The sequence below is a fragment of the Panthera pardus genome, unplaced genomic scaffold (genome assembly GCF_024362965.1).
Source record: "Panthera pardus isolate Hobbes unplaced genomic scaffold, ASM2436296v1 HiC_scaffold_21, whole genome shotgun sequence".
In the NCBI taxonomy this organism is placed as follows: domain Eukaryota; kingdom Metazoa; phylum Chordata; class Mammalia; order Carnivora; family Felidae; genus Panthera; species Panthera pardus.
Window position 1 is genome coordinate 37,855,886 of NW_026526777.1, and position 15,657 is coordinate 37,871,542.

Sequence of the window (15,657 nt, forward strand, 5' to 3'; positions counted from 1 at the left end):
ACAAATTATTGCATCAAATTTTTTTTTATTATTTTTTAAAGTAATCTCTACACCTCTGTTTAAGTAATTTCATGACCCTGAGATTAAGAGTTTCATGCTCTAGGGGCACCTGGGGAGCTCAGTCAGTTAAGCATCCAACTGAGGCTCAGGTCGTGATCTCACAGTTTGTGAATTCGAGTCCCGCGTCATGCTCTGTGCTGACAATTTGGCCCTGGAGCCTGCTTCAGATTCTGTGTCTCCCTCTATGCCCCTCCCCCACTCACGCTCTGTCTCTCTGTGTCTCGAAAATAAATAAGCATTAAAAACAAAAAAGACTTGCATGCTGTACCGACTGAGCCAGCCAGGTGCCCCTAAATTATTGCATTTATATCTATTCACAACTTCTTTCCTTCCCGATCACAGGAAGACACATCCTGTCCAAGGCTAATTCTTCAAACTGCATTCCGACCCCTTTTCCTTCTCCCTCCCCAGAAACATTGTTGCCACAGTTATCACCCTCAGCACCTTTCAGGCTTTTTCAAAAGCCGTGAACAGGCAAATGTCTGTCCCACCAGAAGCACATGAAATTTTCATCCTATACACTTTAGCTATTTCCTTTTCTTTATCTTTTCTTGAATAGCAACACTTTTTTGTTGTTGTTAAATATCATTTTACGTGTTTTTCTAATTATAAAAGTAGTACACGTTCCTTATAGACTATTTGCACAAAACTGTACTGAAAGACCTTTTGTAATCCTGCCACTCATTCTTGGGTTTCCATGTATATATGGCTGTCTAACACTTCACAGCTGATATTTTGCTGAGCGCTTTCTGTGTGCCCAGCTCACCGTGATCTCCAATGAGAGACTTACCCACAGATGTGCATCGAGTCAGTGGCATAGTCTAGATTCAGTCTTAGCAAGTCTGGCTTGAGAGCATAAGCTCCTAAATTAGCTCCGTATGCTTCTAATTTACACCCAAATCAGAATCATATATAATAGGCAGAGGGCGAATTTTTCAGTACCACAAAATAATGTTTCAGAAATGTGATTTCTAAGCATAACCAAGATTTTCAATATAATGGCTGGCCAGTCTCCAGTCAGCTGTCAGCCCACTGGCACTTTTGCCCTCATCCTCACCGCTCAACAACACACACTGAGCCCACAGGGCTAAAGGCAACCTCTTTGAGGCCAAATCCAATGGACACTTTAGAACCCTTCTCTTTCTTGACCCCCGAGCAGTATTTGAGACCATTATCCCTTCCTTCCTTCTGTCATTTAGTCAGTAAGTATTTATTGAGCGCCAATTATATTCTAAGCACAGTGCCAAGTATCAGAAACTTCCTTTTCTATTGATTTCCAGGACATATTCTCCTTTGCTTTCCTCCTCCTTCTCTGACCATGTTTTCTTAGTCTCAAACTTCATGTCCCCCTGGTCCTCAGCCTCATGTTAGGGTCTTCACCAGGGTCTCTCTGCCCTGGCTGTGCCTTAGAATCACCTGTGGCACATGCCTGGAGATTCTGATTCGGGGTGGAGCCTAGGCATCAATATTTGAAGATGTCACATGTCTTCCACTCAACAGTTGATTTTCCTCCTGTGTTCCTCATCCCAGGAAATGGCATACCTCTCCATCTACTTGCTGAAGCTGGAAGCCTTTCCTTCTCTTCCTCTTCCAATCAACCACTATGTCCTGTTGATTCTATCCACCTTCCACATGTCTCCATCTCCATTGTCATTACTTACATTCAGACCATCATCATTTCTTAGCTGGATTATTGAAAATACCCCCCCAGTTGATCTTGCCTCCAACCTTGCCTCACTCCAATCTCTTTGTTATTTTTGTTGTTCCACAATGAAAATAACTTTGCCGTTTCTTTCCTGATTATATAAGTAATACATGATCAATATAAAAATAAGACAATCATACCAAGATAAGGAAGAAAGAAAATGATTACCTGAAATCTCACTACCCTGAGATACTTCTATTCCTCCGTCAGCTTTTTAACCTTGATCAATCATATGAGAAAAGAGTCTGAACCTTGTCTCTTGCTGGGATTCAGATGCCTCAGGATGGCCCTCAGGGAGGGAGAATTTTAAGTAGGAACAAAGAGGGCTCAGAAGGAGTGAATATATAATTGGAAATAAATGGTACAATATCATAATGCTGTTTTGTTCTGAATAGAAGGCACTTAAAAATTTTTTTTCTATACCTTCCCTTCTCTCTCTTTCTTTACTTCCTGCACCCCACCCCTACGCCAGTTAATCAATGCTAAGAACTTGGTATGTATACTTCCACTTTTCTTCATGCTCACATAATCGTATATTGTGTTTGCCTCCTCACAACAGTGACCAGCTACAGAGGTTTAATTCCTTGAGGGTTTATGCTTATATGAACAAAGCCCAGGGCTCTATAAAGTGATCAGGGAGCCAGGTTCCTTCAAACTGTCTGCCTTGCGATCTTTCACACGGTCATATCTTCAAAGCCATAAAAATGTTTGTAAAAGTGCCAGCTATCACATTCCCATTTCAGATAAAAAAAGAGAATACCACTCCCCAGCCCCAGCCCCAGACGTAGCAGCCAACGAGATGTTGATGCCCAAGGAGAGCCGTATTGTCATTATGAACTCCTTTTCAAGAAGGGAGCGACGATAGCCAAGGAAGACATCCACATGCCTAAACCCCCCGAGCCAGCAGACAAGAATGTGCCCAATCTTCACATCATGAAGACCATGTAGTCTCTCAAATCACAGGGCCACGTAAAGGAACAATTTGCCTGGAGACATTTTTGCTGGTATCTTACCAGTATCTCTGTGACTACCTCCACCTGCCCCCTGAGATCGTGCCTGCCGCTCTGTGTCACAGCCGTCCTGAGATGGCAGGCCAGGGCCCGAAGGTCTGGAGGGAGAGAGACCTGAAAGACTCACCTGAGGGGACACTGACAGAGACAGAGACAGAGACAGGGCTGTGTCCCTTGGTGCCAACAAGGAAGCTGAGGCCGGAGCTGGGTCAGCAACTGAATTCCAGTTTAGAGGTGGATTTGGTCATGGTCAGCCACCTCAGTAAAAGTGGACGAGATGGTTTTGTGTTAAATCTGTAGGCAGAAAAAGAAAAAAGAAAGAAAGAAAGAAAGAGAGAGAAAGAAGGAAGGAAAAAGAAAAAAAGAAAGAAAAGGGGAAGACCAATAGCAAGAAAGAGCTTCACCAAACACTCAGTCCAAAACTCCCATTATACCTCATTGGCCACTCCGATCTGCAAGACAAGGCAGGAGAAATGTACACACACACACACACACACACACACACACGCACGCACGCACATGCACATACACACACATACATGCTAACACACAAAAGATGTTAGGGTTTTTGTTTTGCTGTTAGCAGCAAAATTGAATTGGAGGACATATACACCGTTGCATACAGCTCTTCGTACTTAATCATATTTAGTGGAAATGCCTCCAAGTCACTAAGTATAGATGCAGCCTATACTTTTTAAATGGCTCCGTTACTCCCCATGGTATGTGCATGCTATAATGTATTCAATCATCCCCCTAATGGTGGGCATTCACTTCTTTTCAGTGTTTTGCCAACCACAAACAACAGCAAAAATATACCTTTGTACATGTATCTTTTCTACCATGATTTATTTCTGTAGACTAGATTCCCAGCAGGCGGATTGCTGGGTTGAAGTCCATATATATTTAACTGTTATAGTCTTTCCCTGATTGCCAAATAGTTTGCAGCAATTCATCTTTCATCCAGCAACGGATGAATAGCCGTTTCCTCTTCACTTCCACCAGTAGTAGGTGTTATCACTGTTCTTAATTTTTACCAGTCCAGAGGGTATATAAAGTGCTATTATATTACTACTTTAATTTTAATTAGCATCTTTAAATATATTGTTTGGACATTCGGATTTTTCTTCTATGAATTGCATTCATATTATTTACCCGTCTCTATCAGGTTTGTCTTTTCAAATCAGTTTCTTTTTCTTTTTTTAAGTTGATTTATTTATTATAAGAGTGTGTGTGTGAGCAGGGGAAGGGCAGAGAGAGAGGGAGAGAGAGAATCCCAAGCAGCCTCTGCACTGTCAACGTGGTGCCCGATGTGGGGCTCAAACTCACCAACTGTGAGATCAGGACCTGAGCCGAAATCAGGAGTCAGACACTTAAGTGAGCCACCCAGGCACCATTCAAATCAGTTTCTGAGAGTTCTTTGTATATTATGGATATTAATCCTTAATTAGTATAGTGCAATTTGTATACTAATAGACTATATAAAAACTCGATTGGATCCTCTTTGTCTGCAGCATAAAATCTAAGTAGCTTAACAAATCCAGATGTGTTGTCTGAGCAGGAGATGTTATTTAGATACCTTTGATAAGAACAGTTAGGCAACACCCTCCTCTCCATGTATCTATTTACACCCACTGATTTACACAGAAGTTGAACAGTCCAGCCTATGAGAAAGAGTCTGAATCTTGTCCCTAGTTGGATGTCAGTCATCTGATGGGCCCAAAGGAGTCATGATTATAAGTAGCAGGGGGACCCAAGAATTAAGTCATCATATAGAAGAAGGTGTTTGGCCCCTTAGATCAAATCCAGTAGTTAGGCCAGAGTGCCCAAGGGGAATGGCATTCTGGGTTCATGGTGGAAGCTAACTCTGTAACTTGCCTCACTAACCACTTTGGCAGCATGTGTGGCTCCTGTAAGAAAGTGGAGTGGGGAGAACTTCTGTGGAAGTTTGAAAAGCTGTTGCTGTGCAGTCAGGCAGCCTTACTGGGGAAACTTTATTTGAACGTTACCCAACAAGGGCATTTTCCCAGAGGGTTTGCTAGATCCGTGGCAATAATCTCTGGTCTTTAGATGCAGCAGTGATGCTCCGGTGTCAACACTATAAAGCTCAATAGACTGCTAGGTATTTGTGACAATGATAGGACGGAACTTCCAGCCTTGTGTTGGTACCCTTGTTGAAGGATTAAAGCCTGGGACTGCAAGAGTCCAGCCTCGCTAGACGTGGGCAGGTGATAACCTAGACTATTTCACCGAAACATGGAAGTACTCCCTGAAGAGTCTTCTAAGGACTTGGTGGAAAAGACCCTGAAAATACCTGATATTCTGCAAAGATCTCAACTTCCTTTAGTCAAGCTGATGGGATGCTGAGCTTGGGAGAGCTGGATATTGATGCTGGTGGCGTTGCCCCTGCACACACTGACTGGCGAAGCCTGAAACTGGTCGCTTTCGTTCTCATTGTACATGTTATGGCCCCTGCCAACTCTCTGGCCTCACCTCCTGCATTTTCTCTGTCCCTCTCGAAGTTTTGGATTTGCTACACCAGTAGGAAACTCCTCCAAGCACCACACTTTGTCTACTATAACTTTGCTGATGCAGCTCTCTGCCCCTGAAACACCCAACCCCTCAGCCACATTATTTACTGGCTAACTCCTGTCAGCTACTACCTCTTTCAGGAAGCTTTCCTTAATTCTTCCCATCCGGGTTTCAGGTCCCTCCTTAATGTTCTCATAGCATCCTACATGCTCCCACACTCACCCCTTCTATTAGACTGGAAGCTACTTTCCTCAGCATTGAGTACAGTGCTTGACATATAATGGATGGTTAGTAATGTTTATTAAAAGAGTGAATTAATGAATGAAAAATTAAATGTCTACATGTGCTCAATGCTGTACTCATTTCTTCGAAGAGAAATAAAGGGCATATCCTCTACCCTCAAGTGACTGATAACTCAGTTGAGAAGATAGAGGTGGTTTTTTTTTTAATTTTTTAATTTTTTATTTTTTTGCTTTTTTCTCCCCCCCAAAACTAGTAAATAATTATATGCCTTTAAGATTAAATGCTTAAGAGCATTGAGGGCTGGGAAAAGGGAACATAATGAAGTCACATACATCAGGAGAAAGGAATGCCCTATTCTGTTCATGAACATCTTTATATGGTACAAAAATAGCCTCCAAACATGTATCAAATATTGACTATGTGAAGCCTGTTGTGCCAGTCATAGATGCTACAAATTGGGAACATTACTGTCTTTGGAGACTTATTATCTAATTGGAACCACCCCAGATTCTATTTGGAAGTAGGCAGGACATACACAATAATCAAACAGGTAACAAACAAGTACCATACCTCTCATGACAGGACAAAGTAGCTACATAAAGAGAAAGCAGGAGTGCCTGGGTGGCTCAGTCGGTTAAGTGTCCAACTTCAGCTCAGGTCATGATCTTGCAGTTTGGGAGTTCGAGCCCCACACTGAGCTCTGTGCTGACAGCTCAGAGCCTGGAACCTGCTTTGGATTCTCTCTCTCCCGCTCTCTCTGCCCCTCCTCCCACCCTCTCTCTCAAAAATAAACATTTTTTAAGAAGATAAGGCAAATCAGTTTGCATGTATTAAAAGAGCAAAGATTAAAGCAGAGATAATATCCAGCTGTGGTGGGCATGGGGTGAAGTGAGTACTTTTGCACACTACTCGCAGAAGGGCAAATTGGTACATATTTTCTGAAGGGCAATTGGCTCCGTATATCAAGACTTTCAAAAATATTCCTACTGTTTTGACCCACTGGTTCTGTTTCTAGTAATTTATATTAAGGAAATAATCAGAGGCATGGACACTTATGGACAAAGATATTAATAGCAGTGTTATTTTTAATAGAAAAAAAATAAAAATAGTCTAAATGTCGAATAGGGAATCAGCTAAGTAACTTATGATTCATCTGTATGAATGTCTGTATGACAGACATTATACAGCCATTAAAACCCATGTCGTTCTCAGAATTTTAGCATCATGGGAAATTTCTCACAGCATAACATTAAGTGAAAAAGTACACAAAACTATATATACCTGTCATCTCCCACATTTTGTGGTTGCGAAAGGAAATACCCCCAAGATGTTAGCAGTGGTGGAATTATAGCTCTTTTTTTTCTCCTAAAAGTATTTATTATTTTACAGTTAGAAAATGGTTTTAATGTTTTAATGAAAGAAAATTGCTAGGACAAGGTAGTTAATGCTAAAAGCAAGAGGAGTCAGTGGCCGTCAAGTCACATTCACACGGAATGGCTAGGAATTGCACCCAGTCTTGGCTTTCGTGCCGTGTAGCTATAGCCTCGTCCTCTACAGCCTTCACATTGTTTGAGAGGGGAGGGCATGATGAACAAAACAAAGACAGGGGACTTGAGAGACTTCCCATGAAATCTTGTCATGGTCAAGTGTTTCATGGAAAGTCTGTGGGTGAGACCATGGCAGTCAGCATCCCGTACCCTGTGTCCCTATGTACCCCTTTTCTTTTGTTTTCTTTTTCTTTTCTTTTTATTTTTGTTACCCTTGTTGAAGAAAAGACTGGAACAACATAAGTCTTGAGAGGGTTTGGGAGGCGAGGAGAAAGGATTCTCACACTCACATCAGCAAGTGGGGATCATCACTTCTATCCCTAGAAGTCTGTAATGGCTATTCAGGAACATCTGACCTGCCCCAGGCACAATGGGATCAACAGTGTCCCAGTTCTTTTGACCTCATGGGGAAGGGAAACTAAGGTAAGGATTGACGAGCAGAGAAGAAGGAACAGGCTCAGATGTTAGCCCAGCAAGTCAACCCAGTAATTACAATGCTTCAAGCAGATGACCAATGCAAAAGCTAGCTTCCATTTGTACCCCTTTTGCCCCCAGTTCATTAAGGGCTTTTACGTTCATTATTTTATTGGATCCTAACCAGAACCCTGTGAGAGAGGCACTAGTGTCCTCGTTTTACAGCTGAGATCTTTGAGGCTCAACAAGATGAATGGATCCGCCCAAGGTCTCTCTCAGTTAATAAGAGCTGGCACTGGAACCCGGGACTTGTGATTGATTCCTCTTTATTTTTTTTAATGTTTGTTTGTTTATTTTTGAGAGACACAGAGAGAGTTGGCATGAGCGGGGAGGGGCAAAGAGAGGGAGACAGAGAATCCCAAGCAGGCTCTGAGCCGTCAGCACAGAACCCGACGTGGGGCTCTGTCTCACGACAGCGAGACCATGACCTGAGCCGAAATCCAGAGTCGGACACCTAACCAACTGAGCCACCCAGGCACCCCTGGTTCCTCTTTCTCGTTTGACACACTGAGCTGTAAGAGATACATTTTCATACAAGAACACACAAGGAACATTAAAAAGCAAGAAGAAAAATGGAAGTGTGTTTACAAAAAGTTGGTTCATGTGATCTTAACCAATAGTTCCCCTTTTGAGATTCCTTTTCATTTCTCAGCCCTTATCATCAATGCCCAGGAGACATACCACAGACAGCACCGAGGCACCACCTCTGGGCCTTAATGCCGTGTTCGTGTTGTGTTATTCAGGCACAGTTGCAGAGCCTGGGCTTGGTGGGAGTTTCCAAAGGTGGCCCTATTTGCCAAAGGCAGTGCTGAGGCATGGGCCGTGTGTCCCGTGTGTCCTAGGCCTGCCACGGGCTCTATGTGGAGGAGTCTCTGGACAGGCTGCCATCTTGGACAGGCAATCTGGGTTCAGGCTGGCTCCCCTCCAGATGGCACTTCATTAGAGAAAAGCACAGTTAAAGCCCCACATGGGGCACACCTGTTTATCCAGCTCCATCTCAGATCCTGCCTTCCCAGTGTGCCTCTGACAGGCACAGAAGTGAAACACATGGAGCTCCTTTTGGCCTAGTGCTGTTTATTGTCACATTTAATTCTCAGTCCCACCGTAGGGAGTGATTGTCTGCATTTTATAATTAAGGATCCTGTGGAACCAGGGAGTTCAAGCAACTTGTTCAAGGAAACACGACTAGTAAGCGGCCCACGTAGTACTTGAGCCCAGCTCTTTCCGGCAACAGAAACCAGGCACTTTTCAACGTGCTACCCAGCCTCTTCAGGCAACAGGAACTCTACAGACACCTCAGCTCACTCCAATCTATTGACCAACTTGAATGTGTTACCACTGCCGAGCAGGGGAGTGTACACGAAGACACATTCGTAGATCGTGCATGAGACAGGAGATAGCTCCTTTTCATTCAGCCAAGTAGATTTGAAATCCCCCTTTTCTAGAAAACGTTCCTGGCCCCACCTGAATCCACTTAGCTATAGACCATCATACCTCCCTCCTTCCCTGTTTTAACCGCCGAATGATTGTCCTTTGAGACAGTTACAGAGCAGTGGCAGAAGCATTTCAGACCACCCGCAAGGCAACTGCCTGCATGTTTGCATGGGGGATCCTGTCGCAGGATTTTGGCCCACAGGAGGCAGGGGCCTGGGCTGCCTGAGTCACCGTAGGTAAGGCAGCAAATCCCAAATCAGCCCTGAGTCATCCGCACCCACCCCTCTCTCACTGCCAGCCACCTTTCCAGGGGTAACACCTGAATCATCTTCTCTGCCTTCAGGAAGTGCACATCTTAACCGAAACAATAGCAGAGTCTCTCCTCAGAAGATTTGCATGCTCAGATAAGAAAAAATAGTTCTTTTCATAGAGTTTTCTCCATTCGGTGGGCTCTATAATTAGCTCTTTGGGCTTTCGACTAGAATCACCTGTCTTTTCCCACATGTATGCCCTCTGTGTCCAGTCTTCGGCCCTCCTGTCGGTGGTCTGGGGCCTGGCTGAGGTCTACAAAGATCACGCTTAGGGCAAAAAGTGGAGGGGCACCTGGGTGGCTCAGTCAGTTAAGTGTTTGACTTCGGCTCAGGTCACGATCTCACCGCTCGTCAGTTCGAGCCCTGCGTCGGGCCCTGTGCTGATAGCTCAGAGCCTGGAGCCTGCTTCAGATTCCATCTCTCTCTCTCTCTCTCTCTCTCTCTCTCTCTCTCTCTGCCCCTCCCCTGCTCATGTGCTCTCTCTCTTTCTCTCTCAAAAATAAATAAAAACATGAAAAAAAAATTTTAAAAGGCAGAAAGTGGAGACTTGACTCCATCGCTACATTTCCTGCTGCTTAGCATTTCTGCATTTTCGATGTATGTTTATCCGGTCTCCTCCAATAAACCAGAATAGCAGAATGTTAGGGATGGGAGGAACTTTAGGTCACAAAGCACCTCCACACCCTATTCCTAGATACCTCCTGAGTTTTGGGCACTTGACCCAGAACTCCCTCCCATCACCACAACAGTTCCTAGGGGAAGCCTCTTTTTTTTGCCTCGTATCTTTCCCTCCAAATCTTTGCTCTTGCGCCAAATTCACTGCTCCGTGTTGCCGACCAGAGAAGCAGAATCTTCTGGCTCTTCTCACCCTAGAGGGACCTCCCAGGTTAGCCAACAGAACTGCAGGCACAGGCATGGCTGTTGGGCTCGCTTTGGCTGTGCCAAGGCATGGCGGGCATGACTCCTCTGAGGGTACAAGCCTCCTCTGGTCCCCGCTCCTCCGCCACCATAACAGCCCTAGCCCCTTCCTCCCCAGAATAAGCTGCCCTTGTTCCTGGGGGAAGGGGAGTGGGCCTCCACTCTAGAGTCTCTTCTGTATCATCTTCTGGACAAGTCTTGGCCCCCACACGTCCCAGCCCGGGAATCTCAGCAGTGCATCTGTGCCCACTGATGGCTTCGGTTGGCTATGGTGCTGACGCCCTGAAGAGGATTAACGAGCTTCCCGGGCCTGTCGGTTGACTCTGCCTTGGGAAGCCGTCCAATCCAGAGCTGGGTCTTTCCCCACAGCGCGGCATGCTTTGCTATGACTCAGAGCCTGCAAATGCTGAAAATACTACCACCATGTTCCTCGGGATGACAAATCCTCCCAAATGCTATCACTACGGACTTCCTTCCATGGCAGGCTTCGTGCCCAGTCTGCAAGTCAGCGTAAGCCCTAAGGCTCTGGGCTTCAGGTGAGTCTGTTTTTTATGTTAGTTTTCAACAGTGGTTTGGATAATCCAAAGAGACAGATTGTCTAGAAATAATTTAAATAATTAAATCTCTTTCTGGAGTGTGTTGGGTGATTTATTTGTTTTAGGGAGAGCATTTACCTTCCTAATGATACTTAATTTAGAGTAATGAGAGAAAGAAATGGCATTCCATCATCCCAGGTTAGATAGACAGGCCTGGAGGTGCAGGAGAAAGGGGATCCTGGGGGGGCAGAAACAATGTGCTCGGCATTCACTGCAGCCAGAGGAACCCCCTACTCACTTCCTACCCAGGCTGTTACATGGGCTCACTGTCATTGCTCCCAGGGATAGGGTGGCACATCTTGCCATCTTCCCATTGGTGTGGAGAGGCCTGCCATCTTGGGAGCCACAGAGGAGTGAATCGGGGAGGGAAAGAAGTACTTCTTACGTCCAGGATGTGGGAGCTGTATCCCAAAGCAAAAAAGGGTAGGATAGAATGCTCCTCTTGTAGTAAGTATGAGAAGATACCCTTGAGGGAGAGAGCAGGCTCTGGAGCTCATGGATGACCAACTCCCTCTTGCCTTTTCTAGGATCTCAGAGCTCTTAGCCTTGAACATCAGGACATAAAAAGATTCCAGTGAGCAGGAAGGGGACGAGGCAGGCAGATAGCGTGAGAACTGTACAAGATTCAGACTGAGAAGAAAAGGGTTGCCTCTTGATGGCTCTGGGATCTTAGGCAAGTTATTAACTTCTCTGGCTTTCTATGTACTCTTCTGAAAAAATGAAAACAGTAATAATAAGAGTATCTAGCTTACAGATGAGTGGCAGCTAAATAATAATGTTTATGAAAGTATTTTGGAAGCTGTAAGGTCCTGTGAAAATTTCAGTTATTACCATACCTCCAAGTGGCTCACTGAGACCCAGCCACAGACCTGGATAGGCAACTCAAGGCACATGTCACATTCATGTTTGAAGGACTGTGTGTTCAGTACATAAGGGGTATTTTCAGGTGTGTACAACAGGCCTCCCGTACTCATGGGGGATACGTTCACAGACCCGCAGGGGATGCCTGCAACCGTGGATAGTACCAAGCCCTATATACACTGTGTTTTTTTCCTGTGTGTACATGTCTACAATAAAGTTTATAAGCTAGTCACAGTAAGAGATTAACAACAAAAGCTAGTAATGGGGCAGAACAATTATAACGATATGTTGTAATAAAAGTTACATGGATGTGATCTCTCTCAAAATCTCTCACTGTACTGTGCTCGCCCTTCTTGTGAGGATGTGAGATGAGAAACATGCCTTTATGATGAGATGAAGTGAGGCGAATGACACAGACATTGCAACATAGCGTTAGGCTACTATTGACTCCCTGATGACAGGTCAGAGGGAGGATCCTCTGCTTCCAGACCCCAGTTGGCAAGAGGTGACTGCGACTGCAGAAGGCAAAACCACGGTTAAGGGGGGGCTACTCAGTCACTGCCATTCTCATTCTGACGTAGGTAGAGATGGCCTTCCTGCACATGGTCCTTTCTCAGATTCCTGACATTTGGGTGAATTTGCTAATGATTCTAGATCTCGGCGTCTTCATAAATGCTTGGCAGTAGAATTACCATCTACTTTGGAAGCCAGGTTGGAATCTGCCCAGACTCTCAGTAAGAGGGTACTTCCAAACACTCTGTGTGGGGTCCCTTGTCCAAGATCCTTTCTTCAGTGGATGGCGAGGTGGTGGAGTGGGCAAGAGTGGCAGGGGGTGACGAGGGGCTTGGGGGAGGGGGGTGATAGCCACTGCTGATCTCAGGCTTTCCCATGGACTATTGTCTTTTCCCACAGAAGAGAGGGAAAAGAAAATCATGACCGAAGCATTGGGATACCCTGAGTTTTCCTTCCCTGATCTGAACCCTCATTCCCATCTCTCACTGTGCCCCTTTCTTTGTTCTGACCATGGATCCCACCCCTGGCTTTAGTGTTTCTGCTCTCTTGTCCTCTTATCTTAAAGCCACAGGGCCTCTGGAATCAAATGGCAGACTTCTTCAGAGGAAAATAAGCTATGTGCTCTGGGGCCTGCAGGCTCTCATTATTGCTGAGAACAGGGACAACAGGTTCACCTGGATGTTGTCAAACGGGTTGTTCTCATTTAGGTTAAGCCTGGCTGTTCCTATGTCTTCACAGACCTGTGTTCCCTACCTGTCCAAATTTGATGGAGTCTTAATCCTTTTTTCTACACGTTCTTGTCATCACCTATTAGTCCTTCAATCACGTATCCACCACCTCCCAGTGCTTCCTACCCTTCATGGTAACTTGGCAAATGTCAAACTGTCTTCAATGAGCATAGTGAGTCTACAGACAGAATTCTTCATTAGGATTTAGTAAATCAAATTTTCAGAAGGTTCCTATCCTGTTGTAGGCTGAGTTCCCTAGGAGGAAAGCCTAATGTGGAGATTCTTGTGCAGGTGATTTTCAGGGAGAGTGTTCTAGAAGAATCATGAAAGGCGGACGGGGAGCAGGATAAGGAGGGGAAGAAGCTAGGCAGGAATGTGGTTTCAGGAGAAATGTGGCCTCCACCTGGTCCTTCTGGGAGCTCTGGAATATAAATGGCACCGCAATTTGTCCTGCATTGAGTCAAGGAGGTAGGTGCTTTTGTCTCCCCACACCCGTCAGTCATTGACTGTAGGCTGTGGAGGGAGGAGTGTCATTCCCAGGCATGGGGGGAGGTGGCTCCATTGGGCAAAGGTGTGTTGTCAGCAGCGCCTGCAGGGGCTAGAGGAAGGACACCGCTGACGGTAAAAGGGATCCTGGCGGTAGCAACAGCCTCTGCTACATACCCTCTGTCTCTTTAATGCCAGTCCTGGAATTCTGCCATATTGAAAGAATTCTAAGTACAGAAAGGAAAAAGAAAAATCAAAGATGTTTACTGCAGTGTCATTTATGATAAAACATTTCAAAATGCAAGAACCTAAGTTTCAACAGGACAGGAATAAGTAAGTTAATTATATAATGGTACAATTAAGTAAATAAATTACACACTTGCATGGTATTCTTTGCCCCACAAAGCCTTGGCCCCCTTGTCTCTTCCCTGATTTTATCTGGCATGACTCTTCCCTCTTGCTCGCTATACTCTACCCAAACTGGTCTCCTCTCTGTTCCTCCAGTACCCCAGGCTCCCTACTTTCCTGGGGCTCCTACAGTAATGTTCCCTCTGCCCAGAATGCTTTGCACATGGCTGCTCTTAACTCAGGGAGTAGACTCCATATCTCAGAGAGGACTTCTCTAAATACCCATCTTCAATAGCTGTCCTTGTCACTCTCTAACATATTGCCCTGTTTTATAGCTCTTATCACTCTGTGGTTTGCTCATTTATTTCTTATCTTTTACCTGTCTTCCCTCCACTAGAGCAAAACCTCTGTGAAAATGGCAATCTTACCTGTTCGGTTCACTGCTTTCTTCAGAGCCTGGAGCATAAGAGTTACTCAACTGATAGCTTTTTGATAAGTAAATGATTGTAAACACAGTTTAAAACAATGTCTACAAAAATTATACAGTGAAATGGAAAAATGACCAAAATACACACACACAGAATCCAAAGCAGGCTCCAGGCCCTGAGCTGTCAGCACAGAGCCCGATGTGGGGCTCGAACTCATAAGCTGTAAGATCATGACCTAAGCTGAAGTCAGATGCTTAAACAACTGAGCCACTCAGGCATTCCATCTCTCTTTTCTTTTCTTTTTTTTTTTTTTTTTGAGAGACAGAGAGTGAGTGGGGGAGGGGCAGAGAGAGAGAGAGAGAGAGAGAGAGAGAGGGAGAATCCCAAGCAGGCTCCACACTGTCAGCATGGAGCCCAATGTGGGGCTTAAACTCACAAACCATGAGATCATGACCTAAGCCAAAACCAAGAGTCTGATGCTTAACTGACTGAGCCACCCAGGCACCCCAGGAATTTATTTTCTTAACTTAAACTAAAGCTAAAAATCTGGATAAACTATGACACAATGGTTTCAGGTTTTGGGCCATAGTGACCACAGGGCTGTGTCACTTAGAGAAGGGAAAAACAACAAACCCAAGGTCAATTCCACAGTTGCTTCAGCTTACCAGCTGGAGGAAGTCTCCAGGCTGCAGCATGGGGAGGCAGAACACAAGCAGCCTGGTGGTTTCACTGGCTTGACAGATTGGAATTCAGGGAAGCCAAGATGGCTAGAGTTGGAGAGGCAGCATATTAGAGAGGATGGACCCATCCAGAGGAAGAGCTCTGAAGGTCTGTAGATCAAGTCTTTGGCTGAGTACTGATTCAGGCACGTGTGAGACAATAATACATGAAGCTGGTGGGAGGGGTCAGTTAGAGAGGGAGCACAACAATGGAAAGCAAGAGCCCCCATATTCCTGGAGCTCACAGAATTCTGTTCCCCTTAGCCAGAGTGGAAAGACCTCATAATACACACGGCGTCTGGGAGAGTCCTCAGAAAGGCATTGTCCTAGCAGTGGAGCTAATTTGTTCTGAACTCACTGTTGTTCAGGATCCACCCTAACAAAGCTTAAAGCAAGCCTTGCAGGAACCAAACTGACTTTAGGCAACTTATCTGCATGCCAGAACATGTAGCGCCTCACTTCAGAGATTACAACAAAATGCAGTAACCAACAATGTAAAATTCACCATGTCCCACAACCAAGCAAAATTTGCCAAGCATGCATCAACGTAGGATAATATTATCCATAACTGGGAGAAAGATCAATTAGTAGAAACAGACCCAGAAAGGACAGAGAATATGGATTCAGCAGACAAGAGCGTTAACACAGCTATTGTAAACATGCTTCATGTGCTGAGGAAGACAGAGGGAAACATAAACACAATGAAGGGAAAAATGGAAGATGCAAAAAAAGATCTAAAAATTTCTA

General features: G+C 44.9%; 1 long non-coding RNA gene and 1 pseudogene across 1 annotated transcript in view; both read left to right on the forward strand.

Moving 5' to 3' along the window:
* Nucleotides 1-1,050: 1,050 nt before the first annotated feature.
* LOC109254759 (40S ribosomal protein S10-like) lies at nucleotides 1,051-3,112 on the forward strand (annotated as a pseudogene).
* A 7,016-nt stretch (nucleotides 3,113-10,128) lies between these two features.
* Nucleotides 10,129-15,657, forward strand: part of LOC109254753 (uncharacterized) — a 56,166-nt gene continuing 50,637 nt past the window's right edge. Inside the window, exon 1 of the long non-coding RNA XR_002074968.2 lies at nucleotides 10,129-10,767. This is a non-coding gene — a long non-coding RNA (uncharacterized LOC109254753). The remainder of the gene's footprint in view (nucleotides 10,768-15,657) is intronic.